Below are 25198 nucleotides of genomic sequence, written 5' to 3'. Positions count from 1 at the left end.
GGCTAAAAAACAAGACAGATATTCAATTTAGATAAGTCCCCAGACCACGCTTGCCTCGCCTACATAAGACAATGCTCCAGTTCTCTCCACCATGCTCCAAAGAACATGGATGCCACATTGTCCCTCACTCTGACAGGGCAAAGCAGAGGAAATTTCCAATTATATGGACTGAAAGGACATTGAGGAGAAAAGCAACAGAGGGAGTGTGATTGACCAAAAAAAATGACTGCGGAAGAACCATTCAAAGGGGTCTGTCTCACATTTTATTGGGTTGCTGTCTATACTCAATTGGTTTACGGGGATTTTGGCGGGGGGGGGGGGGGGGGTTTGCCTGCTTGCAAGGATGGAAAGGCATAACGAGACAGTGGCAGAACCAAATCAGAAGTCAGAATGCATTAAAAAAAATAAATAAAAATGAAAGGACAATCACCTAGGAGATGCACGAACTTCTGGAATATTAGACAGTTACACGAGATAATGCAGATCACCATAGGAGACTTGAGTGACAAAATCAAAAGCAACTTTTAGAGTATCAAAATGCATTTCCATCCTTCAAGTTGTTCAAGTGTCACTCCCACTTGACGTTTTATGTCAAACAAAGAGTTTGTCACACATGTTGTGTAAACAGAGAGGGTTACATGATGTGCATTTAAAATGACATTTTGCTTTAAAGTGGTGCAATAACACACGTAGACAGACATTATAACAATAGTCTCAGACATATACCGTATTTTTTACTGTCTGCGAAAAAATGACGACCACAAAATCCAGCATCCATGTGTAATACCCCCAAAACCATCCTTATGAAGTTTTTTTTAATCTGTACTTCGGTATGATATGGTCCCTCCATTTACTGCTATCCTTTATTTTCAGAGTGAATAAGATGCATGAATCAAGATTCAAAACGTACCCCCCCAAAAAAAGAGTAAATTAAATCCAGGTTTAAAAAAAATATGTTCTTTTCCCCATGTCTACAATTAAGGTCTTTCAAATTATTCTTAAAATCATGTTTATAGCTGCTTTTAAATGTTAGTATTTTTAATTAAAGTATGGAAAGCATATTGAGTTACAGTATGTATGAAATGTGGCATATAATCAATATTTTTCAAAACTACGAGTACATTTTTAAACAATTTGAAGACTTTTAATTTCATATTCATCCCCTTGTATAATATGCCCCCCTAGGTTTGGGATCTTTTTTCTAGCACATAAAAAAAGTGTGTTATTCGAGAGATTTATTGCACAATGTTCCACAAAGACTTGTGGAACTCTTCTTCGTTTTTGCCGACATGACTGTATTATACTCCCTCCGGTGGCCAAGGCAAGTAACTGTTGATCTACTTGTTTACATTTAATTACCCAATTGCTTTTAAGAAGCACATTATTAGAGAGAATGTAAACTCCTTTAACACATATTTTGGGACAATTTTATGAAACCTTAATCATCTGAGTTTTGTTTTTTTCCTCCTTTTGATAATGGCCTTCGGTACTACTCCAGCAGAGCCACACGCGAAAACAAAACCCTTCCAAGACAAGCTGTTGGTTTCGCAGTAATGAAAAGGGAGTCAACTGCTTTAAGACGGGGGGCCTATGTTGATGTGTGTTGGCAGGCGCTGCATGCACCCGTGTAGAAAGCCGAAAAATCTGCCCGGCCGTCCTGCCTCTCTCATGCATGGAGGACAACACATGCTGACTGACAGTTCTTGGAGCAGCGTCTGGGATCCACAGCCAAGACCGGGACCACAGCAGCCTGCGTCTTTGAGCTCTTCACGTGCCAGCGGTCCCACAGGAGCACCACATGGACACTTTGTATAAAGGGTTACGCTGTGTCCTCATGCCAGAAACTTCATTCACAGTCATCAACAATTTATACATACAAAGTGACTATTGTTTTCATACAAATAGTTCCGACTGTGAGCCTCTGCCTACCACTCAAGTGTACACCGACTCAAGTTTTTGTGCAACCACTTGACAAACTAAAATTCAGTCAATACTCACTTTTTTCAGTTTAAAATTAAGTAGTTTGTTACGTTGTGTCACAACCATCCTTCAAAATGAGCAAGTGCAGCTCCTTCTTGTTCAAAATAAAATAAATATTAAAAAAATAAACAAATTACAATGTTTAGTTTGGACACCGACAGACTGCCATTCATTTGGCTGTAGTTTGTATTGGTGTAGAACTCTGTGGCCTCATATTGAAAGGTCTTGGTTATATCGTGTAGCTACATGGCAGAAGCTAGTTATGAGAAACAGCTGTCAGTTTGATGAACCGAAGTGCCAAAGTAATGCGAACTACAGCTACAATGATGCACCAAGGCACACATGGCGACATGTTCTACATTTACAGTCAATATACTATTTCTAAAATACTAGAGACCGACACTTTTGCCGTAACACACATTTGACTTTAGGCACCGCTGCGTCAGCGCATCCTCACCAGATAACTTGTGCAGCCATGTGAACAGGTGTTAGCAGTACTTCATATTACTTCTGGACTCTTTGGAGTGTGACAAAGCTGTGAAATAACACTGAATATTTCCTCAAGCTAATGGAGGTGGCTCCATTAATATTCGCCCAGTGTGCCGTGATTTACAATGGGGAGAGCTAATCTAAGGACTAACTGAAAAGGAAGGGCCTGTTTTTGGCGCCTTGGACAGAGCATACATACTAACATCAGAGCTGGAGAGCACTCAAAGAACATCCATCCATCCATTTTGGAAACTTTTTTGTCTTCATTGGGGTGGGATGGAACCTATCCGAACTGACTTGGGGCAAGAGGCAGGTCAAAACACTGGACCAGTGGTTCTTCACCTTTTCAGAGGTACCAAACCCAACCAGTTAATATTCACCGAACTATTCAAGAGTGAAAAATAAAAAAATATACCGGTTTGTGTTTTTAATTATATATTTAAATACACACACACACTTTACAAATTCAAGATATAAAAAAAACACATTTATTCAAACAAAAAAGGTAAATAAAATTTCAAGACATAAGTGTACTTATTCTTCTCTCTTACCTCTCTGAGCTCATCCGCCCCTACACACCTGCCCAGCGCCTCAGGTCTGTGGACCAGTCTTTGTTAGAAGTACCAAGAACTAAACTGAGGCTCAGAGGGGATCGAGCCTTTTCTGTTGCTGGTCTCTTTCTCTGGAATGACCTCCCACTGAACATTCGGCAAGCCTCCTCGCTGCCCATCTTTAAAGCCCTCCTCAAAACTCACTTGTATTCTTTGGCATTCGACTCAGCATGACTTAGATTTGTTCTTGATTTTACTGCTTGGTGCTTTCTACCGCCTTTATTACCGATTCGTCTTACTGTTTATTGTGTATGTTAAATCGCTCCATGTACAGCACTTTGTATGCAGCGATGGCTGTTTGAAAGTGCTCTATAAATACTGTTGACTTGACTTGACTTAAAAAAAAATGTACGACGTACTGTCACGACAGTCACACGTAGACTACTAATTGAACTAAATTTCCCACAGCACTGATTGGACAAGCAATGTCATGTGATCATCTGCAGCCAGTGACGGCCAAGCGGGCGTGTCATAACTAATTGCCATGTTGAGTCGCGTTAGTCTTACCCTCCATGGCAGAATCTCCGTTGAACCCCTGAGACCGTCTCACCGAACCCCTGGGGTTCGATCGAACCCAGGTTAAGAACCACTCCACAGGACTGAGACAACAAAAACAATGTCTTCTCATTTGGAACTCAAAATTGTCTGGATTTATGCCTCTTGCTGCCGCAAAACTCATGGACCGACCTGAGCTCTACAGGGCTCTTGTAGCCCATTCAAACAATAGGGTGTTTGAATTAGAGGGCACCAAAGGAAGGCAAGGATTTCAGAGGCTCAGGAGGGAGGCCAACATCAATATTCATGAGGGACTCCGGGGCTTCCCCACTGTATGACAAACCCTGTGTTAATATTCATAAGGCTTGTGTCGTGAGCTCCTGTTGGTGTTGAAAGCGACACGGGGGAGGACCTGCTTATTAGCAAAGATAGAGATGAGGATGGACACATCGTGGTTTACAGTGTGCATGTTAAACTGTTCAATCAAACAAATCCAATTGATGATGATTCGACGATTTTCAGTTCACTTGCTGCTAATACAGCGATTGCTTGTAACAGTGGCTTCGAAATAGGGTAACTTTCGAGTGCATTGTTGCCGGGTGATTGCGCGAAAAATATTTTTTGTCGCAATCAAGTGGGTCGACGGGGTCTTGAGGATAGCAGCAACGGAGATGCTAACTGATGCTGTGCAATCAATACAACCTGTCGCTCCCTTTGAATTGTTCGGATTCGCGGTTGAGTTAAAGTTAAATGGTTAGTTCGACCGACTGTACGTTCCGGTGCATTTTACCTGTTGTCAATTCTTATTCACGAAACGGAATACCATTTCTGTGTAGTTTTACAGTTAGGGGAACATTTTGGACTGAAAATAATTTTCTTTGAGTTGGCGATAAAATTGCATCAAAGATATCGTTGAAACCATCTGAATAAATGTTTGATGTTTTCCTAATTAGCCTTTCAATTCTTGAATAAAATAATAATAATAATTCAGTACTGCAACTGGTCATAATGGCAAAGGGCTAAAAATTAAAAATGTCTGTTGAAGTATCTTTTCCTATTTGAGGATGAGTTACATTATAAACGTTATGCAAACGTGTCTGAAAGAATACAAATATTTATCTGATGAAGAAAAATGAAAAAAGTGGTGTAATTTTTCATTTACAGCCATCTCTGCAGGTTACACACACAAACACACACGCGCGCACGCACACACACACACACACACACACACACACACACACACACACACACAAATGCAGAGACAAGCTGCTTCCCCACGTGCGAGAGAATGCAGCAACTTTACAAGCTATAAAATAAAAGGTGGTTAGAGAGAAAACGGCAGCGCATGTGGGATGAGCGGAGGGCAGGCGTGTGAGCGCATTGCGGAGCGCAGATAGCTTTATCACAACATTAACAGAGCGCCATGCAGGGCGCAAGCCAATAACATCAGGTCAGCGGACAACTGGGGCCAACTGGACAACAAAACAGCCGGAAAAGCAGACGCGCGAACGGGAGCCAATCAGGCTTGAAGTGTGTAGAAGCCCCCCCACCCACAAACACTATACAACCTTACAAACTGACCAACTGCCAGTCAAATAACACACACATATACGGTGCAGTGTTGAGTTACGACTGACCCCCAAAATGACTTTTCAAAATATGAGCCGTCACTCTGTGGCTTGTTTCACTTTGACTTGCAAAAATTTATGGTAACACCACTGTAGGGTGGCGTTGAACCCAACTGACTTCACAAGAAGCAGCCGTTTGACTTCTTAAAAATAAGATGTTTCAAGCTGTTTAATGTCACTTCCAGTTATATTTTACTGTCAAATTAAACATAAATTAAAGACACTCTTCTGTGTCGATATAGACTGTGATTGTAGGCAATATTTATTACATTTTCTTTCTTTTTTTTATATCCAAGCTGAATTTAATCTGGTTGATTCTAGTTCCATGTAGTTAGTTACTGTAATACCACCTTGCATGTGGGAAAGGAGAGCCACGGTAGCTGAAATACACGAACAGTAAAACAGAATGAACACATTCGATCAGAAGCTGTTGTTGGCCACGCGGACATGGCATGCAAGCCCACCAGGGCCCGCCTCTTAAAGGCACAAACAGCACAATACCTACAGTAATTGCTATAAATGTTATACTTGCAAGAAAGACATTTGTTGTTGTGTGTGTATTTTTGCAACGTAGTTAAAATGTGTTTTGCTAAGTTTAATTGTGTTTAAAGTGTGTGGAAGAGTAGAGATTTTCCCCTCATGGCAGTGAGGTCACTGTAGCAATGTCAGACTATGATGTCCAGTGATTGTCTAGCAAGCAGTCCAAGGTTCACCCCACTATCCTTGAGTCAGCTGGAATCGGCTCTAGCTCACCGGCGAACCTCATGAAGGCAACCACTATGGATGGATGGATTCAAGCTTGGATTAAGTTAAGAGTCATTCATATCATGCTCCATCATTCGCATGCCAGACTACTGTAGACACACAGCAACAAGCCCCACCGTCGCACCTCCTCACGTCCGCGTGTTCACATGTAAACACTTGGAGACAGGCCGGTTGGCTCTGAGTGAGTGCAGCCGAGCACAAGCTGCTTAATAACTGGCAATGATGGGCTGCTCGGTCCCAGCCGGAGCCCAACCTGAAGCGCTCTGCTCGGGATGTCAACTCTACTCATGTCAATTACCGTTGACTGCTAGCCTGCCTTGCACCTCCTTGCTCTGACTGACAGCTAGATAGCGCTCTCACTTCTGTGGGTGATAGTGACTTTTTTTTTTTCGGTTTGTGGTCTGACAATGTCAAACGCCAAAAGTGTCGCATCACAACTCAACTTCAGTGGCAGGATTCCAGGGAGGGTTCAAAAAGATAAAAGAGCTCTAAGGTTGCAGGGAATAGGTGGATCCTTAACTGAGCAACTAACAGCTGAAATATTTCCGAAGAGGCAACCATTGAAATGGGCAGTTTGGCAATACCACTACCATTAAGAATGATATAAGAATGACTTGATTACAAAGAAAGCTTAGTTTGAGCAAATCGACATTTGCATGGATTGCAAAGATGTTTTGATCAATGCTCTGTACAAAAAACTACTGAGCTCGCTTTGCTGTCTAATGTTATGTATGCCATATAGTACCACTATATGATATTTAAACCTGCTCAATGTAAGATTGAGTTTTGGATAAAGCCTGTTGCCCAACTGTATACTCATAAAAAAAAAAAAAAAAAAAAAAAAAAACATTCCCGCGGGTTTGTAAATCAGAACCGGGAAAAAAAAAGTCCTTGGTGCGCAGCGCACGTTGTGCTGCTATTGTTCTCTCTGCCTCCAATAAGACAGTTCAGTTCAGAGAGAGGATTTCCACAAGGTCCATGTTGATCACATCTGGCCCTGCTCTGGCTCAGGCCCTTTATGACAGAGCGCAGGAGGGTCCTCCATCCTGCCAAACTCTAATATTCAAGACCTGCTCCTTTTGAAATTGACTGTGACCTCTGCCATGCTGGCAATGGACTAGTGCTCTCTCCTCTGTATGGGATTTGTGATCTCTCCCCACTGTTCTCTCCTTGTTCTCTTATCAGTCACTTTCTATATTTTTGTAAGGATATTAAAGTTTGTGCAGAGGCCTCAGCACAGTTGTGAGCACACATGCAGACAAAAGCATGTACATTGATTCTGATATACTTTACATTGGACAGGCATGCAATGTAGGGAGCTGAATCAAATATTCTGCCTTTATAAAGTCTTAGTATAGGTGGGCCCTACCAGAGTCCACAGAAATTGCTTTCTTTGTTGTTGTTTTTTTACTTACTGAACTGCAATGCAAGTATAAAGTAAAGTAAAAAGTAAGTCGAATGTAACTAGAATGAATGAAAGCTACTCACTCGTTGAAGACATCTGACAAAAACACAACGGCGAGGCAAAAGGATGACATTTGTAGGCGGATGCAATTAACACATGGTGTTTTTGGTAATACTGATATTTACTGACATTTATAAATTTTGGCTTAGAGGTCTTTTGAGCCTTGCTTTGTGTAGTCTCTCACGTAAGACCTGTTGGGTGACCCTGCCAGCCAATTTAGCAGCCAGGTTTATTGGGAAACACAAACCCCTTCATCACGATAAAGAGACGGCTCAGAAGGTGGTCTTTTCACTTTCATCAATTGGAAATAAAGTCCTACGTTACATTGTGGGGCCACATATGGCTTCTGACTGCTTGGAAGGAAATTCATTTAATTCTCACTTTGTATACACTAAAGCTCTCTCACACATGAACGCGCTCGGCACAAATGTGATTAATTATAGCGGGTACAAATGCACATGTGACATTTCACATACGGGCATGTGGAATCACGCATTTCAGAATCTTTATTGTCCTATTCTTCTTTTTGTGTGTGTGTGTTACCCTAAATGGCAGACGTGTGTGTGTGTGTGTTTTAGTTTGTGTCGCATGTGTGTTTGCGAGTGGTACAGGGTAATAAATCACCATCTGAATGTGGACATGGCTGGGTATGAAACCTCTCAACACAGCACCTGCCACCCCAGGCAACGGCTGCCCTATACCAAGCAACCACCATCACATTTCACATGCACTCTAATCAACAGGGAAAAGTGCAAATGGATTAATATAGCTAGGCTGTTAATGTCACATATTACACTGCACAGAAGCCCCATATGAAATGTATGTTTTGCTCCAGGAACACGATTGAAAAAGCGGGCGATCGGTAGAATGTTTCATTATAAAAACATTGGGCTGACATTGTGCTAAAATAGAACGTATCCAAAGACAAGTATGTAGGAAAGGCTTCCCTTAACTAGTTGTGCCATATGACAAAATGCTGAACAGCACATTCTCCATAACATCTGTCAAAAATCTCCATTGAACACATACAAACACAAAAAGCAGTGCTGGCTTGTGTGCTTGGTCGGTTTTCCAGGAGACATGCAGATGCTTAAAGAGCAGAGCAGATTAGCTCTTCATTATCGTGGTAGATTATTCCAACACTCGGGGAACAGAAAGGCAGCAGAATTATGACCAAGACATGTTTTGCATTTTACAAAGGATTATTATCTGAGCCTTTCATAAGAAGTTGATTCAAAACCGAGGAAAATCTTCTGACAACATGGAAATGCAAAGAAAAGTGTTCAGCCTGCTATTTATGCTAGAATGATTTAGGATGGGAAACATGGGACTTTTGTCCAACGAATTGTGAAAGGGCAAGCAGGGTTTCTGTGACATTGAACATAAAAAAGTAACATTTGCTAATAGTGAAAAAATATTCACCAAAGTTAAGTACTGAATGATGTTGACTGATATAAGAAGATGCTCTGAGAGTGGCAGACTCGGGTCAATTCGGTCAAATCGAGAGATTGACAAACACAATAGAAAACCTAATGGAATGTCTAACCATTGAAATACACAATAAAAAGGCATCAAATATCATCATAAGTTGCATCTATAGGACACCAGGATCATGTATTGACACATTCAATAAAAAAACTAACAGATATGCTCAGTTACTACAACGATAAGAAAACACAAATAATATGTGGTGACTTTAACATTGACTTATTAAACCCAAATGGACACAAAAAAAACAACTGACTTCATAAATACAATGTACAGCAACAGCTTTTTCCAAGTAATTCTGAAACCTAGCAGAATAACAGTTGACACGGCCACATTAATAGATAACATATTTATAAATAAGATTCATCATAAAATGGAAAGTGGACTTCTCATTAATGACATAAGTGACCACCTACCTGTTTTTGCAGTTTTTCATAATAATTTTGATAGAAAAGCTAAATCAACAACTCGTATAACAGAAATAAGACTAAGAACCCAACGTTCCATCGATGCCAAGACCTAGAAAAACAAAACTGGACCGAGGTCTACTCAAACGAAGACCCAAATACAGCGTTTGAAGTATTTCAGTCTACCATAATCTCCTTATATAAACATTTTCTTCTCTACAAGAAAGATGACATGCCTTATGCCTAGAGCTAGTTTGCCGTGGATCAGACCGCCAGGGTCCCCACCTTTGGCTGCTGTGTAGTTCACACTGCACCCGACCCGCTTGGCACATCTCGCAGGCGGCGAGTCCAAGGAAAGGGAGACCCATATTGCGTCTTCGGACTGTGTCTGACCAGACCACAAGGGTGCTGGCCCGACCACCAAGCGCTCGCCAATGAGATCAACCTCCAGGCCTGGCTTAAACATGAACATAAAAACATGAAACACGCATGCACAAGATATACAGTGAAGGCTTTGGAAATATTTACTTATCTCAAGCTGCAACTCTTTTATTTTTAATGAAATATTTGATCGAAAATATTTTCATTGCTTCGAATATATTCATTTGGCAATAATTATACTGCATTCATTACCTCAGGAAACCCTACTAAATTCATGAAGAAAATGCTGCCTCATTTGTTCCCTTTCCACACTTCACACAAATATTTGCTAATGGTCGGATGGGTGAAAAGACAAATACATTAGGCATAAACATGCCTCTGTGCTTGCGCCATGAAGTGACATTGTCGTGCTCTCAGCAGAGAGAGGAAATGAGAATACAGATGAGGTTCAAAGGCAGTGACAGGAAATGAGTTCTGCTTGTCCTCTGTGGCGCCATGTACTTCATCAAACCTGTGTATGTACGAAATATTTTGTAGATGGTATGCGGCCACTGAGCCACTCAGTAAGTACGTCTGAGGAGCCACAAAGAGACATGACAGGTCATGGTATGTAATTATCGCTCTCTTTTATTAGATTGTTCTTCAGACCATAGTGTACGTAAACACTCCACATACGTTGGTCGAAGAATGCAAGCTTCCAGGCAGTATTCACTATTACTTGTGAGCGGAGGTGCCCAAGTGTTATATACTACTTTCCGCCTATATTCTCCCTTCTGTGTCTGCGTCTCAGGAGAACAGAGAAAGACAGAGGGAGACAGAATCGTTTAAAAAGGACTGCCAGTCTCCCCCGGGTTTTTCCTATCCTGCAGGAATCTCATTATCAACAAACGCTGGCACATCAGAGACAAGTGATGCAAGTGTGTAATGTGTGCATTATACAGTTGTAGTGTGCGTGTGTGCGAATATTTTATAAAGTGGTAAAAAGAAGTCATCGAGAATGACACTGGAAAGCGTGCACACAAGAGGCCATCATTTTGTAGACTCTTTAATAGTGACATGTCTGCAAGGAGCAATTGTACCCCATGAATGTAGCTTTCTTTCTCGGAATCTACTCGAGCATGGAGCTTTCTCCATAGCCAGCTTGAGGAATGTGAAGTGTTTTTTTCAAGTGTGTCAAAAAGCATAAACTCAGGGTAAAGAAAAAGACAAGTTTAAATCAGGTTTTGTTTTTGTCCAATGCATAATCCTTTTGTTTTTTTAATTTTTTTACAAAAATCACAGCAGCAATACAGGCAGCGCAGATCAAAATTGGATAGGTGAAACCCAGTGAGGGCTCAACTTGAGTCGGAGTCTCACGCTATCCAAATGACCAACATCTTTGCATTAGACCAAGTCAAAGGAAAAATGTACAGTTCCCTTTGTCTGACAAATTGTGTAAATGACTTTCATTAAAAAAAAAAAACAAGAAAAATTAAAAATCACTTTTTATCATATTTGTTTAAACCCTCAGTATGGCCTGACATAAGCACGAATAGAATGATCTGTGGGTGGGAATAAAATAATAAATAAATACATATATAAATAAATAAACCCTCATTTTCCCTTCATTTGACTTTTTAGGATTTGCCGCACCAAGGGGGAACAAAAAAAACAATCAGAGATAGAAGTTGTGATGGACTGTTCGATTTGAGGGTGGACTGGTCGCAGGCACACCCCCACAGCCTTGTGCTGACCTGTTACATTGCGCTTCGGGACCTCTGCTGAAACTGTGGCGGAATATCCACGATTGCAAATAAATAAATACACACATTCATACATAAATAAACAAGAGACTGTTGCCTCATTGCCAACAGCTGCGCTAAAAGTGGCAAATGGCATAGCAGCAACAGAAGCAGATGGAAGTCACCCAGACATTTAGTTCATATTAGGAACATTTCTGCTCAATCGGTATGTTTATCACCTCCATTTGATTTGTAATTGGCTGTACATTCCAACAAAATAAAACTTCTAACAGATAACGTTTAGTGTTACTGCAACTCATTACGGAGTCATGCTAACAACTTGGCTAACACTAGCTTGTTTACAGTGCTGATGCTATTTTAGTATTGCTGGTGGTGTTGTTGTGTTTTGTTGGTTACAATGGAATCAATGAATTCTTGAGCCTTTAGTTTTTTTTTTTTAAGTAAGTACAAGGAGGTTACAGTAATTTTAATGCAGGTACCTTTAGATGGTCAAACATTTCTAGAAGAAACCCCAAAGCCATTTACCAATCATAGATAAACAAGCGTTTAACATTCTGGTTCACATCAAATAAAATATGGATACCGGAACTTGTTCATCACCACAGATGTCCCAGGCTTCTAATGGCATTTTCTCATTTTCACTCCCATCATCCAGTTTACGATATCAACCTGACAGAATTTTGTGGAGATGCTCGTCGCAAAAACTTCATGACTATCGTAATTTAGTGAGGAACTGGACAAAGGTGATCTGAAACGATACTTCACAATAAGGCCATTATGATACATTGCACATTTAATCATCAATACCAGCGACAAGTTTGGAAACGCGTTCAAATTCCAATAATCTCAAACACTCTAAGAGACCAACGTATTCACTCTGTTAACTCTTGAGAATGCACAGCCTTGATTTGAAAGTCATTCTAGCTCATAAAGCATCATCTACATCATAAAACTGAGTGAGAAAATACAAAGATGAGCAAAGCTGTTATCTGAACCAAAATGGTACGGTTAGACTGGTACTGTACATGGCGCGTACAGTAAATTCAGGTTACCTTTGCGGAGTGTTGCTCAATGAGCAATGTCTTACTTCATCGAGCGAAGCCTTTCCTGTGAATAGTGTTTGCTTGCTTCATAACCACCAACCCCCCCCCCCCCACCCCCCCAGAGACTTGACAGAGCACCTACTTCTCTTTTCTCATCATTAACACACTTTTGCCATTTCAATTTTTCTTTCAACTGCAATCTTCCAACTTACCAGAGGTCTGTGCTCGACTGAGAGCCTTCCTACTTGTATTTTTATTTGTTCTTTTTGTGCCATGTTTTGATGACATCATTGCAAGTATTTAGATTTATTGCTGGGTACACAATATACAATACAATACATGCTGATTTATATTGCGCTTTCATCTATAATCTTAGACACAACAAATGTGGAATTAACATGCAATGGTACAAACTTGTGGTCATTAGATGATTTTCAGCGCATGTACTACACGAGTGGGAAAATGCTGTCTATACTTAATGCTGTACGGTATAGGGAGTGCGCATTTAGTGGGATTAGAACTGCTCGTCTATTTGTGTGGTGTCTGCTAAAACACATCGCTCAGTCTAATCTTCTTACTATTGACTGAAAGTCCAATAATCGCTTTCTGGTTGAAAGAAAAAAAACAAAAAAAATAACACTGGGTGAACTAACCAGCCAGTCTAGTTCTAGTTCATGTTTATCATTTCAAATGAATAGAATATGTCAGCTGCAGTCGTATAATTAATATGAGTAGGCAAACAATAATTGGGTGCAGTTTATAAAGACCACAAGTCATTTGAACTCTATTTTATTCTTGCCAAAAGCAATACAAGCCGCTAAATGGAAATAAGTCTGGGGACATTTTGTCTTGGGGTCGACTGCATTGGTAAATTGTGCTTGTTTACAAAGCAATATGCTTCATTTCTCAGCAAATTATCCGAGACTATTTTTACACTCGGAAAAGCGCAAGACTGCAATGCCACAGAAAAAAAAAATCACATTCAAAACAATTATTTTTAAAAGGTAATTACTAATAACACAAAGATTTGCTCACCTTTTTGCTACCCGCGTAGCCCAAGTATCCACACCGACTCCTACCCAGTGAGCTGTAAGCACTAAAAGCATTTCACAGAAGAATGCACCTGTGTAATGTTGGATGTGAAAACTTTGAAGAGGGTTTGTTTATGGGCTGCTTCGATCAATCTAATAGAAGCAAGCAGTTAATGTGTTTAATGTGTCCATTAATGTTCGGGATTGAGTCAAACGCAGGCGTTAACATTGAAATGACCTTTACCAGAACACAATGAAAGTATAAAAATGTGGACCAGCGCTGGAGAGGCTGATGAAAACTCCATTATGCCTGCACATCTTATGTATACTGTAGTACCTTTCCCACTGTTCATAACGCGCGTTAAATGTGCAGAAGATGGACAGCAAACGTATCACAAAACCATTAAGTTGCTATCCTGCCTGAAGCCGCTGCGTGAGCAGATGATATACAAATACGATTCCTTCTCTAAGGCACTGGTCGAGAAAGATGAAGGAGGGTGGTGATGGAAGACATCTTATCACGCCGCCTTTATCTCTCTCGGGCGTCTTGCAAAGCGCAGAGAAGCAAAAGCGAGGAGTGAGTGAAAGAGACAGACGGTGCTGAGAGAAACCAAATGTGGAGGGGAAAAACAACAGGAGTGTGGGAGGAAGAGCCAGAGGTCAAAAAGCCACAGGGATGTTGATGGTGTCAGATTCACCGCCTTGTAATGGTCGTCTGGTCATAAAGAACTCACAGAAGGGATGTCACCTTGATCAAAGCTGACATTGACGGGGTTTTTTTTCCCGCAGTCATCTGAGGTCCAGTGTATGATGTGTTTGTAGGTTTAATCTCATGGGAGTGCCAATCAATTCAGGCATTGGTTGATTAGGCGAGTTTTTAGGTTCCAACTTCCACGCAAAGAATGTTAGCAGAGGGACAAAAAGTGTAACTGCCTCGGTCTGGCTACGCGCCTAATCCGTAATCAAACACAGTGGAGCTTATTTTCTGGCTCGCGGCCATCATGGCTAGCGATATGGTTTTAGCAGAACATCAACTCATTTGAAGTGGCATCTATGAAATGTGTGTATTAGTCCAGCAAAAAAAAAAAAAAAAAAAAAAAAGACAAAAGCTTTCTTACGGGAACTTAAAAGGGAGCAAAAGCAACAACAAAAGTCATTGTTGATGTTTTTATAGCATAATAATTCAGACTGGTTAAACTGTTCAAGTCACACTTGACCGCATCCTTCACTTGCTAAAAAGTAGACAACCCCTCTTTTCTTAATCCTTGTTTTTTTTTAAAAGATTTTTTTGGGGGGGGAAACTGCGTAAAGACAAAAAAACCTTGTAGATTTTCGCCAACTATGTGCAGTTGGCCAAAATGATACTGGAACAGAAGAGGCCCTTCCCCAAAAGTTTTGTACTGCTACAGTAGAATGTGATATTGCAAAACTGACCAAATGCCCTCTCCGGTTGCAGCACAGTCACCCTTATTAATAATTTTCAACCTGTCTGTATCCCACATTTATGACACCCTAACCCAATACCTGACCTCTGGATTATGAGCTTCACGCACAAACAAGTCTACTTTTTTTGCCCTCCCCACCAAGTTTCTGGCCTTCTCAAATATCTGTTTGAAATGTGCTCCTAGGATCGAGCACATTGTGTTAATGTGCAAAACATGACGGTCGTCCAGAATACAATCAGTCACGGGACATTGATGTCTAGATGTGTGCCACGGTACAGTTCAGTTCGGCACATCCTGTTCAGGCGTGTGTTTTTACTACGGATAGGCATAATAATTTGCTGGACGGGATCTTCAGTTTATGACCTTACCGACATATGAAATTTTGAGGTTAAAAATGGTGCACAGTGAACCCATTTGCCTTTAGAATTATACATTTTCACGCACCCCAAGAAGAAACAATCACTTACCGCCAAGCTTACAACATGACAAAATTTCCCAAAAATGACACTTTTGAAATGCTGAATTCACTTTAACGTAGTATAGGGATAAACTATAATACGTTCCAAATTTAGGTTACAATGCTGCTATAAAAATTTTACTTGTGATCGCAATCTAAGTGTCACGTTGAGCCCGAGGCGATGAGAAATCGCCTCGTGCACAACAGAAAAAAAGACGAGGTGGATCCCCGGAGAAGCAGACAACGAAAAGATCTTGTGAGAACAAAGGGATTTTAATAAATAACAAAAGGAGCCCGAACAGGGAAAACGGTAACAGAAAGCGCTGGTCAAATAAGAACCAGGAAAAAATATGGAAGATAACCGAAAACGCTCGCGAAACGATAAAGGGCGAGGAACTACCGAGATAACAATTAGATGACAATATGAAGTACGCGAAGATTGGGGCCGTAAGGCAATAGGGCAGCGAGAAATGGTCGAACGACGAGAATAGCAAATAGCGAACAATGGCACGGTAAGGAATTCTCCGGCAGTGAGATGACTGCCGGAGTCGCCTAATAAAGGCACGTAATCAGCCCGAAATAACGGGCAGGTGTGCCGAACAGGTGGCGGGAGAACCCGCCACCTGCTGGCGAGCACGCGACGTGACAGTACCCCCCCCTCAACGGACGCCTCCCGGCGGACTACCCGGTTTGGACGGATGAGCAGTGTGGAAGTCGCGCAGAAGGGACGGGTCAAGGATCCAGGAGCGAGGCACCCATTGCCGCTCCTCCGGCCCGTAGCCCTCCCAGTCGACCAGGTACTGGAAGCCCTTGCCCCTGCGCCGAGAGTCCAGGATGGCACGAACCGTGTACACCGGGTCCCCGTCGACCACCCGCGGGGGCGGCGGCGGAGCGGGAGGGGGCGCCAAGGCGCTGGAAGACACAGGCTTGAGCAGGGAGACGTGGAACACGGGGTGGACCTTCATGGAGGCCGGCAGCCGGAGCCTGACCGCGACGGGGCTGATGACGGCCTCGACCTCGAACGGGCCAGCGAATCGGGGCCCCAGTTTGGCAGACGAGCCGGCCAGGCGAAGATCCCTCGTAGCCAGCCACACCTTCTCTCCCACCGCATATGAGGGCGCCGGGCGCCGACGACGATCAGCGATCCGCTGGTTCCGGGACGCCGTGCGGGACAACGCAGCCCGGGCCTCCCTCCACACGTGATGGGCCCGCTTAAGGTGGCGCTGCACGGAAGGGACCTCCACCAGCCCCTCCTGGGACGGGAACAGCGGTGGCTGGTAGCCGTAGGCCGTCATGAACGGCGACCTGCCTGTAGCGGAGGAGACGAGAGTGTTGTGGGCGTATTCCACCCAGGGCAGGTGGTCGGCCCAGGATGCCGGACGGTGGAGACAAACACAGCGGAGGGCCGCCCCCAGATCCTGGTTGGCGCGCTCAGCCTGCCCATTGGACTGAGGGTGGTATCCCGAGGTCAGGCTGGCCGTAGCTCCGAGGGACCGGCAGAACCGCTTCCAGACGCGGGACACAAACTGGGGCCCCCGATCCGATACGATGTCCGCCGGAATGCCGTGGAGACGGAAGACGTGCTGGATGAGGAGGTTGGCGGTCTCCAGCGCCGACGGCAACCTGGACAAGGGCACAAAGTGAGCGGCCTTGGAGAAGCGGTCCACGATCGTGAGCACGACCGTCCGGCCCCGGGAAGGCGGTAGGCCCGTGACGAAGTCCACCGCGATGTGAGACCACGGGCGAGGAGGAATGGGCAGCGGTTGGAGCAGTCCCGCCGGGGGCTGATGCGACGACTTGCCGCAGGCGCAGGAGGTGCAGGCCTTGACGAACTCCGTCGTGTCGCGGCGGAGCTCCGGCCACCAGAAACGCTGGGCGACGAGCTGCACAGTCCGGTTCACCCCGGGATGACACGCCACCTTGGATGCGTGTCCCCACTGCAGGACCTCCGAACGGAGGGCAGGAGGCACGAACAGCTTCCCTGCTGGGCACCCCGCCGGCACCTGCACCCCCACCAGGGCGGACAGGATCCGCTGCTCAATCTCCCACTGGACGGCCCCCACTATGCACTGGGTCGGGAGGATGGTCTCCGGGGAACGGTCCCTCCCCGCAGGTTCGTGGAGCCGGGAAAGGGCGTCAGGCTTAGTGTTCTTGGAACCGGGGGAGTAGGTGAGAACGAAGTCGAACCTGGTGAGGAAGAGGGCCCACCGGGCCTGACGGGCGTTAAGTCTCTTCGCGGAGCGGAGATAGGCGAGGTTCTTATGGTCCGTGTATACGGTAAACGGTTCCTTAGCCCCCTCGAGCCAGTGCCGCCACTCCTGTAATGCGGTGACCACAGCCAACAGTTCCCGGTTGCCCACGTCGTAGTTCGACTCGGCGGCACTGAGTCGACGGGAGAAGAAGGCGCAGGGGTGCAGCTTCTGGTCGACTGGGGAGCGTTGGGACAGCACCGCACCCACCCCTGAATCCGAGGCGTCCACCTCTACGACGAAAGGGCGGTCAGGGTCAGGATGTTGCAGAACCGGGGGACTAGTGAACGCCGCCTTAAGACGCGCGAACGCCGCATCCGCGGCAGGGTCCCACTTAAAAGGGATTTTGACCGAGGTAAGGCGGGTTAGGGGAAGCGCCATCTGGCTGTAACCACGGATGAAACGCCTATAGAAGTTGGCGAACCCCAAGAAGCGCTGCAGCTCCTTACGGTTGGACGGGACCGGCCATTCAGTGACCGCACGCGTCTTAATGGGGTCCGCCCGTAGCTTGCCCTGTTCTATAATGAACCCCAGGAAGGAGATGACGGGAACATGGAACTCACACTTTTCTGCCTTGACGAAGAGCCGGTTCTCGAGCAAACGTTGTAGCACCAGCCGAACATGTTGCTGGTGCTCATGCAGAGAACGAGAAAAAATTAAAATGTCGTCAAGATAAACAAAACAGAAGATGTTGATCATGTCCCGGAGCACGTCATTAATGAGGTTCTGGAAGACGGCAGGTGCGTTTGTGAGGCCAAAAGGCATGACGAGATATTCGAAATGGCCCAGGGGGGTCTTAAACGCGGTTTTCCACTCGTCGCCCTCTCGGATGCGAACCAAGTGGTACGCGCTGCGTAAGTCTAATTTTGAGAAGATGGTGGCTGATTGCAATGGGGCGAAGGCGGAGTCCAACAAGGGTAGCGGGTATCTATTTTTAATTGTAATTTCATTTAGTCCACGATAGTCTACGCAGGGTCGTAGGGACTTATCCTTCTTCCCTACGAAGAAGAAACCCGCCCCTAACGGTGAGCGTGATGGTCTGATGAGACCTGCAGCGAGCGAGCTGTTAATATACTCCGTTAACGCCTCACGCTCGGGATGGGATACCTGATACAGACGCGAGGTTGGCAACGGAGCGCCCGCCTGCAGGTCTATCGCGCAATCGTAGGGGCGGTGTGGGGGCAAGGAGCGCGCGCGATCCTCGCTAAAGACCTCCCCAAGGTCCCGATAGCACTCCGGCACTCCGTCAAGGCAGATCTCCTCGGGGGGCGTGACGCGTTCGTGCCTCCCGACGGCTGACCGCAGGCAGTGCTGGTAACAATAAGGGCTCCAGCTATCGATAGCGGGGCGCGCCCATGAGATCACCGGGTTATGCGTCTGGAGCCAGGGTAAACCGAGGATGATCGGGGCGTTCCGGGACCGCATAACATAAAAACGACGATGCTCAATATGATTCCCGGATAATGAAAGCTTTAACGGCTCCGTTCGATGCGTTACCACCGCCAGGAGGCGCCCATCCAGATCACGCACCCGCTTCGCCACAACCAACTCCTCTAAAAAGCACCCCAGTTCGGACGCGAGATTAGTGTCCATTAAACAATCATCGGCTCCCGAATCCACCAGGGCCCGAACCCGTCTTGACCGGGACTCGCCGAATACCTCCGCCTCGAGCTCGAGTCTATTAGGATGTCCTGGTCGCTTATCGACTCGCCTAGACTCGGGGGGCGACGCGCGGGGCCGTGACTCACAGTACTCGGGAGGAGCGTGGAAGGACGATCCCGGATGGCTGGTTGCGGCGCGGGGGGATGGTTGGGCGCCGCTTGTTGTAGCACGGTCGCGATGACGGCGCCTTTCTTCCTCCGCACCACCGTCCTTGCCGCCCAGCTGCATCGGCTCGTCCCGGGAGTGATCACCGAACCCACGATGTTCCTCACGGTACGTGGTGCGGCGGGACGGATACCGATCACCTCCACGCTCCCGGCCTCGCTCCCTCAGGCGATTGTCCATAAGGAGGGCGAGGTCGATCAGCTCCTCCAAATCGGTGCTGTGGTCGCGGGTCGCCAGCTCGTCCTTGAGTAATGAGTTCAGGCCACGGCGAAACAGTCCACACAGGGCCCGATCGTCGTAACCGCTCTGCGCGGCCAGGATCCGGAACTCGATGGAGTAGTCAGCGACCGAACGCCTTCCCTGCTGCAGGGCGAGCAGCCGCCCCTCCGCCTCTCTGCCCCGCACGGGATGGTGGAACACCCGACGGAAGGCTGCCACGAAATCCGGATAGGAGGTGCGGAGATTCGGCTTGGCGTCGCTGGTCGCGATTGCCCACGATGCCGCCGGACCTGTCAAGAGACTCATGATATAAGCCACCTTGGCGGCGTCAGTGGCATAGGAGGACGGCTGTTGGTCAAAAACTAGCGAGCAGTTGTGTAAGAAGTGTCCACACTGCCCGTGCTCACCCCCGTAACGAGGGGGATGTGGAAGCGAGGGCTCCCTCGACATAGTAGGGTACGAGGAGGGAGCCTCCGGGATGGTAGGACGAAGCCCGGAAGGTGGTCTTCGTTCCTCCACCCGAATAAGGCGAGGTTCGAGATCATCGAACCGATGAGCCAGCATGGAGACCGCGCCGCTGAGTTCCGTAAGGGCTTGGCTGTGCTGACTCATTTGCCGCTCTTGTCGAGCAAGAGCGGACAAGATCCTTTCGGCGTCTGCGGGATCCATGGTGGCCGGAGAATTCTGTCACGTTGAGCCCGAGGCGATGAGAAATCGCCTCGTGCACAACAGAAAAAAAGACGAGGTGGATCCCCGGAGAAGCAGACAACGAAAAGATCTTGTGAGAACAAAGGGATTTTAATAAATAACAAAAGGAGCCCGAACAGGGAAAACGGTAACAGAAAGCGCTGGTCAAATAAGAACCAGGAAAAAATATGGAAGATAACCGAAAACGCTCGCGAAACGATAAAGGGCGAGGAACTACCGAGATAACAATTAGATGACAATATGAAGTACGCGAAGATTGGGGCCGTAAGGCAATAGGGCAGCGAGAAATGGTCGAACGACGAGAATAGCAAATAGCGAACAATGGCACGGTAAGGAATTCTCCGGCAGTGAGATGACTGCCGGAGTCGCCTAATAAAGGCACGTAATCAGCCCGAAATAACGGGCAGGTGTGCCGAACAGGTGGCGGGAGAACCCGCCACCTGCTGGCGAGCACGCGACGTGACACTAAGAACATGCAGCAACGGTATAACTTTATTTACCAGTAAAACACACAGAGAGAAATAGTTCAAAGCATTCAGTGATGAATTCTCTTATCCCATTAAAAATATTGAGAAAAAAAATAGATGACTGATTGTGACTTTTCCCCATTGACGGTCAAGGAAATTGAGTCGAGTCTCCACCATGCAGCGTGTCCCGTAGGTTGGATGCTGATCGCCACCGTAATAAATCACGTTAAATCAAAGCCGCATGGCGCCATGCATCTCGCCAATGAATTCATCAAAGACAATAAACGCGTCCTGACATTAGGTGTACAAGCGGCATAAAACATGTCATCATAAACAATATTTGCTGTCTAGTGCTGTCTGTTTTCTTCCCATGCCGCTGTTACTAGCTATGAAAAAGTCAGAGTGACAACACTCGGTCATCCAATCCACAGATATTAGCATGCTTAACTTCACGCTAAAAAAATTTAAAAAGCTAATCTGGGGCTGAAATGGGGGACAGAACAGGTCGGATAATTTGTTTCGAAGGAAACCGGCACCGATTAGAAACAAACTGGCTCCGTGATACTGCTGTGAAGCGCACAGTGAAGTTAAATTGGTTCGTCCCGGCTTTAAGAAAACAATTTTAAATCCCACTCAACCCAAGTGTTCTGGAAAACCGAAATGGCAAAAAAGCGTTTACCGCCATAGCTCCACAATTCCGTATTGTAACAACTTTTCAGCAAATATCCATCTCAAATATCCATCCTTTCATTAATTTTCCCACCCGCTTATCCTCATAAGGGTCACTGTAGCCTATCCCAGCCGTCTTCGGGTAGTGGGCGGGGGACACCCTGAACCGGTTGCCAGCCAATCACAGGGCACACAGAGACAAACACCCATCCACGCTCACACCTAGGGACAATTTGGAGTATTCAATCATCCTGCCCTGCATGTTTTTGGAATGTGGGAGGAAACCGGAGTACCCGGAGAAAACCCACACAGGCCGGGGAGAACATGCAAACTCCACATGGGGAGGCCCGAGCTTGAATTTAACCTGATACCTATGGGCTGTGAGGTCGACACGCTAACCACTCGACCACCGGGCTGGCCATCTCAAATATCAAACATATATAATGTGTTTAAAGTGCTCTATAAATACAGTTGAGCTGAGTTGAGTGTTTATAAACAAATCTCTGAATTCACTTTACCAGGTCTTTAAGCCTTACAAGGTTACAGGATTCATCTGGCACTCAAAAACTTTGCTTTGTTTTTAGAAGACAGAGATATCACACGTAATCATACACACAGCAACACAGCAGTAAGATTATCTTCATGGAGGCTACATAAGCGCCGATATGATTCATTACAGTGGAGGTGGAAGGTGGAAGGACACAGAGTGCCGGGTGAAGGTGTATGTTGGATATCAACCACCCAAAACAAATCATTATCACCTGTGATTCTCGCAGAGGTTATGGACACAGCAGGTAACCAGTCACCGAAGGCCTGATTTATTTTCTCACGGGCTGATTCATTTTGTGCTTAGATCAGTAAAGCACCTTCCATCTGGCAGAGCACAAAACCATCAACACAGTAATTAAAATGCAATTACCACCTCACTCCTCTTCCAGTTCCACAGTAATCCCTGAGAAGTCTTTCCATCTGTGCCGCACTTGCACACACTAATGCACTAAGAGCACGCACCGACGTATGCGTACACACTCCTTTTCACGTTCGGCTTGCAGCCCCCTGTCATCTCTTGACGACAAGACAACACCGTCTTACAACTTTTAAATCAGCTCTTCAATGCCGCTTCTGGTGCAAAGCCGATCAGTTTCGCCACAAATCACTTTCTCATCCTCTTGCTCTGTCTACTCCGCCCACACCACCACCATGGTTCCTTTATTGCGGTACGTACTACTCAAAACCCCTGGTGTGCCCAAGAAAATGGGGATGAAATTGCAAAATGTCACCCGAGACTTGACAATTGGGTTTCAGTGTTGTAAAGTCAGAAACTAGTACAACAACAAAAAGACATGAACGGTTTAGAATTTGTTTGCACTGATTTTGCCAACAATGTTTTTTTTTTAAATCATATAGTATGCAACAAAAAATACAGTCAAACCTCGGTTTTCGCACGTCTCTTTTATCGACCAAATCGGATTCTGACCGGAAAACTCGACCGAAAACCGTTTTTCGACCAACCTGAGCAAACCTGAATATGCCACTTGACTCCTCTCAGCTTCCTTATATGAAGAAATAACACTTCTTCGTGTAGCGTTCATTGTGAGCAGACGTGTTTGGTGTGATTTACGCAAATCTTTTTTTTTTGTTTTGTTTTTTGTTATTCCTGCATCGTGCATTAGCCCCTAATCATGGGCAAATAAAATAATTTCGGATTTCGAACAGATCGCTTTTCGAACAGCCTTCAGGAACGGATTATGGTCGAAAACCAATGTATAACTATACTCAGACATTTAAACAAAAAGGGAGCTGTTGTTTTCTTTAATTATATACAAATAGATTACATATCAAATAGTAAACCTATAAATGCAATTTATACCTTAAAAATGATCATACAAACTTTGTACCGGTATTTAGATTCATCTAAGTATATAAATGCCACAGTGCTGAACAGCTCAAAAATATTTTGATATTCCAATCAACTTAAACGGTCATTTTGGACTGTGAACTTCTTTTCAAACTCTTAAAAGAGAAAAACAAATTAAGGATGAGGAAAATGACACGAACTGGGGCAAAGGAAAATGGTAGGATGAGAACAAGTCTCGTCAGACTATCTGTAACACGCTGCAATAAGCCCTAAAGTATGTCAGTGTGTGTTTGCTCTGTGTTTAAGTGTGTGTGGCTTTGCTCATGTGTATGAGGGATATGTTTGAGTTCTCCCTGTGGATATGAAACCCAAATTACTTCCAACTGAAACATTAAAAAAAAAAAAAAAAAAGAAATCACTCCCTCACCTTTGTGCATTTGTCTGTGTGGTTCAGACTGCTGCGCGCGGTTCTTTTGAGCGAATATGCGGGCCATTTTAACGGGACGCAGTTCAAGAGCACAGGGACACACGGTTATACACTGTGCTCGAGGAGACAGGTGCAAGCTTACATATTAGCCGTTTGCATGTACATTGTTTGCTCGTAATTAATTATTCAAAAAAGTGTACGAGCTTGTCCAACATGCATTTGTAACAGCATAGCATCTACTTAAAAATATGAAGTTGAATGGAAAAGTTTGACTTTTGGGGCTGGGGGTATAAGTCTTCAAGGCATCACATTGACTCTGTTGCTTATCCTTGGGTCGCAGTTGCGCTTGCAGCCGATCCAAGCTAATTTTGGGATGAGAGGCGGGTAGCACCTGGTGTGGTCATCAGTCAATCGAAGGGCACATAGAGACAACGACGAACATTCACACTCACGTTCAGGCCTGCGGACGATTTAGAGCAGCCTAGGAAACATGTTTTGTTCACTGTGCCGCCCAAGCAAGTGACAAACACGAGAAAATGCTAGTCTGTAAATCTTACTTTTTCATATGCAGTGAAACCTACGTTGCATTTTTTTATCTTAGCAAACCGTATTGAGGGAGGATCACACGTGTTCAATTCGGGAAAGTGAATTGCGCCGCTCAAACAGACAAAGTGCTGCTAGACTAAACAATCTTCTTTGCTGCTTGCTTAAATCCAAGCAGCGGTATGACTCAGGCAGTGTAGCCACCATGCAATCATGAACCATACTTTCCGAGCTATTGCCTGAGTACATGAAAGCACGGAGGAGGCGAGGGAGGAAGAGGTGGGATGACAAATAGTGGGCAGCTGAAGCCACCGGGGTTAAACACGATTGTTGTTGCAGAAAGAAGACATTATTGGAAATGGCTTTGCCACCGTGGGCGCCCCTGTTGAATATCCTTTTCCCTGCTTGCAGCCGAGCACTGATTCCGCTCTTCTTCACCCCTCCCCCCCACACTCACAGGTGGAGGTGTGGATTTGCAATAACTTGGAGGAAGGAATTAAATAAACACATAGACGGGGCAGTGATTGGGGCTGTGGCTAAAGGGCCAGATGCAGGTAAAAATTGCAACAGTTATTCATAACGGTAATGCATGATGGTCACAAGGAAAGTCTGTTAAAAGGCACTCTAATAATCCGCCTTCAGCATGTTGTGACCCACCTTATCAGTGTGTTGCTATAACAAGACAGGGGGAACCATTTGTTTCCCCCAGTGCACATCTGCAGGGACATTCCCCCTCTGTGGCTGGTGAATGAGATAGCCTTTCACAGGGCTGTATAACCTTTACAAGCTTCCCTCACACGCCGC

The 25198-nt window shown here is 45.2% G+C and overlaps 1 protein-coding gene and 1 long non-coding RNA gene across 2 annotated transcripts in view; one reads left to right on the top strand and one right to left on the bottom strand.

The window, feature by feature from the left end:
• Positions 1 to 25198, bottom strand: part of agbl4 (AGBL carboxypeptidase 4) — a 267276-nt gene that overhangs the window by 205578 nt on the left and 36500 nt on the right. The window lies entirely within an intron of this gene.
• Positions 9928 to 25198, top strand: part of LOC127605435 (uncharacterized) — a 36035-nt gene continuing 20764 nt past the window's right edge. The window contains exon 1 of the long non-coding RNA XR_007963592.1: positions 9928 to 10315. This is a non-coding gene — a long non-coding RNA (uncharacterized LOC127605435). The remainder of the gene's footprint in view (positions 10316 to 25198) is intronic.

Source organism: Hippocampus zosterae, chromosome 8, assembly GCF_025434085.1.
Source record: "Hippocampus zosterae strain Florida chromosome 8, ASM2543408v3, whole genome shotgun sequence".
NCBI classification, from domain to species: domain Eukaryota; kingdom Metazoa; phylum Chordata; class Actinopteri; order Syngnathiformes; family Syngnathidae; genus Hippocampus; species Hippocampus zosterae.
This window is presented reverse-complemented; position numbering and strand designations above follow the sequence as displayed.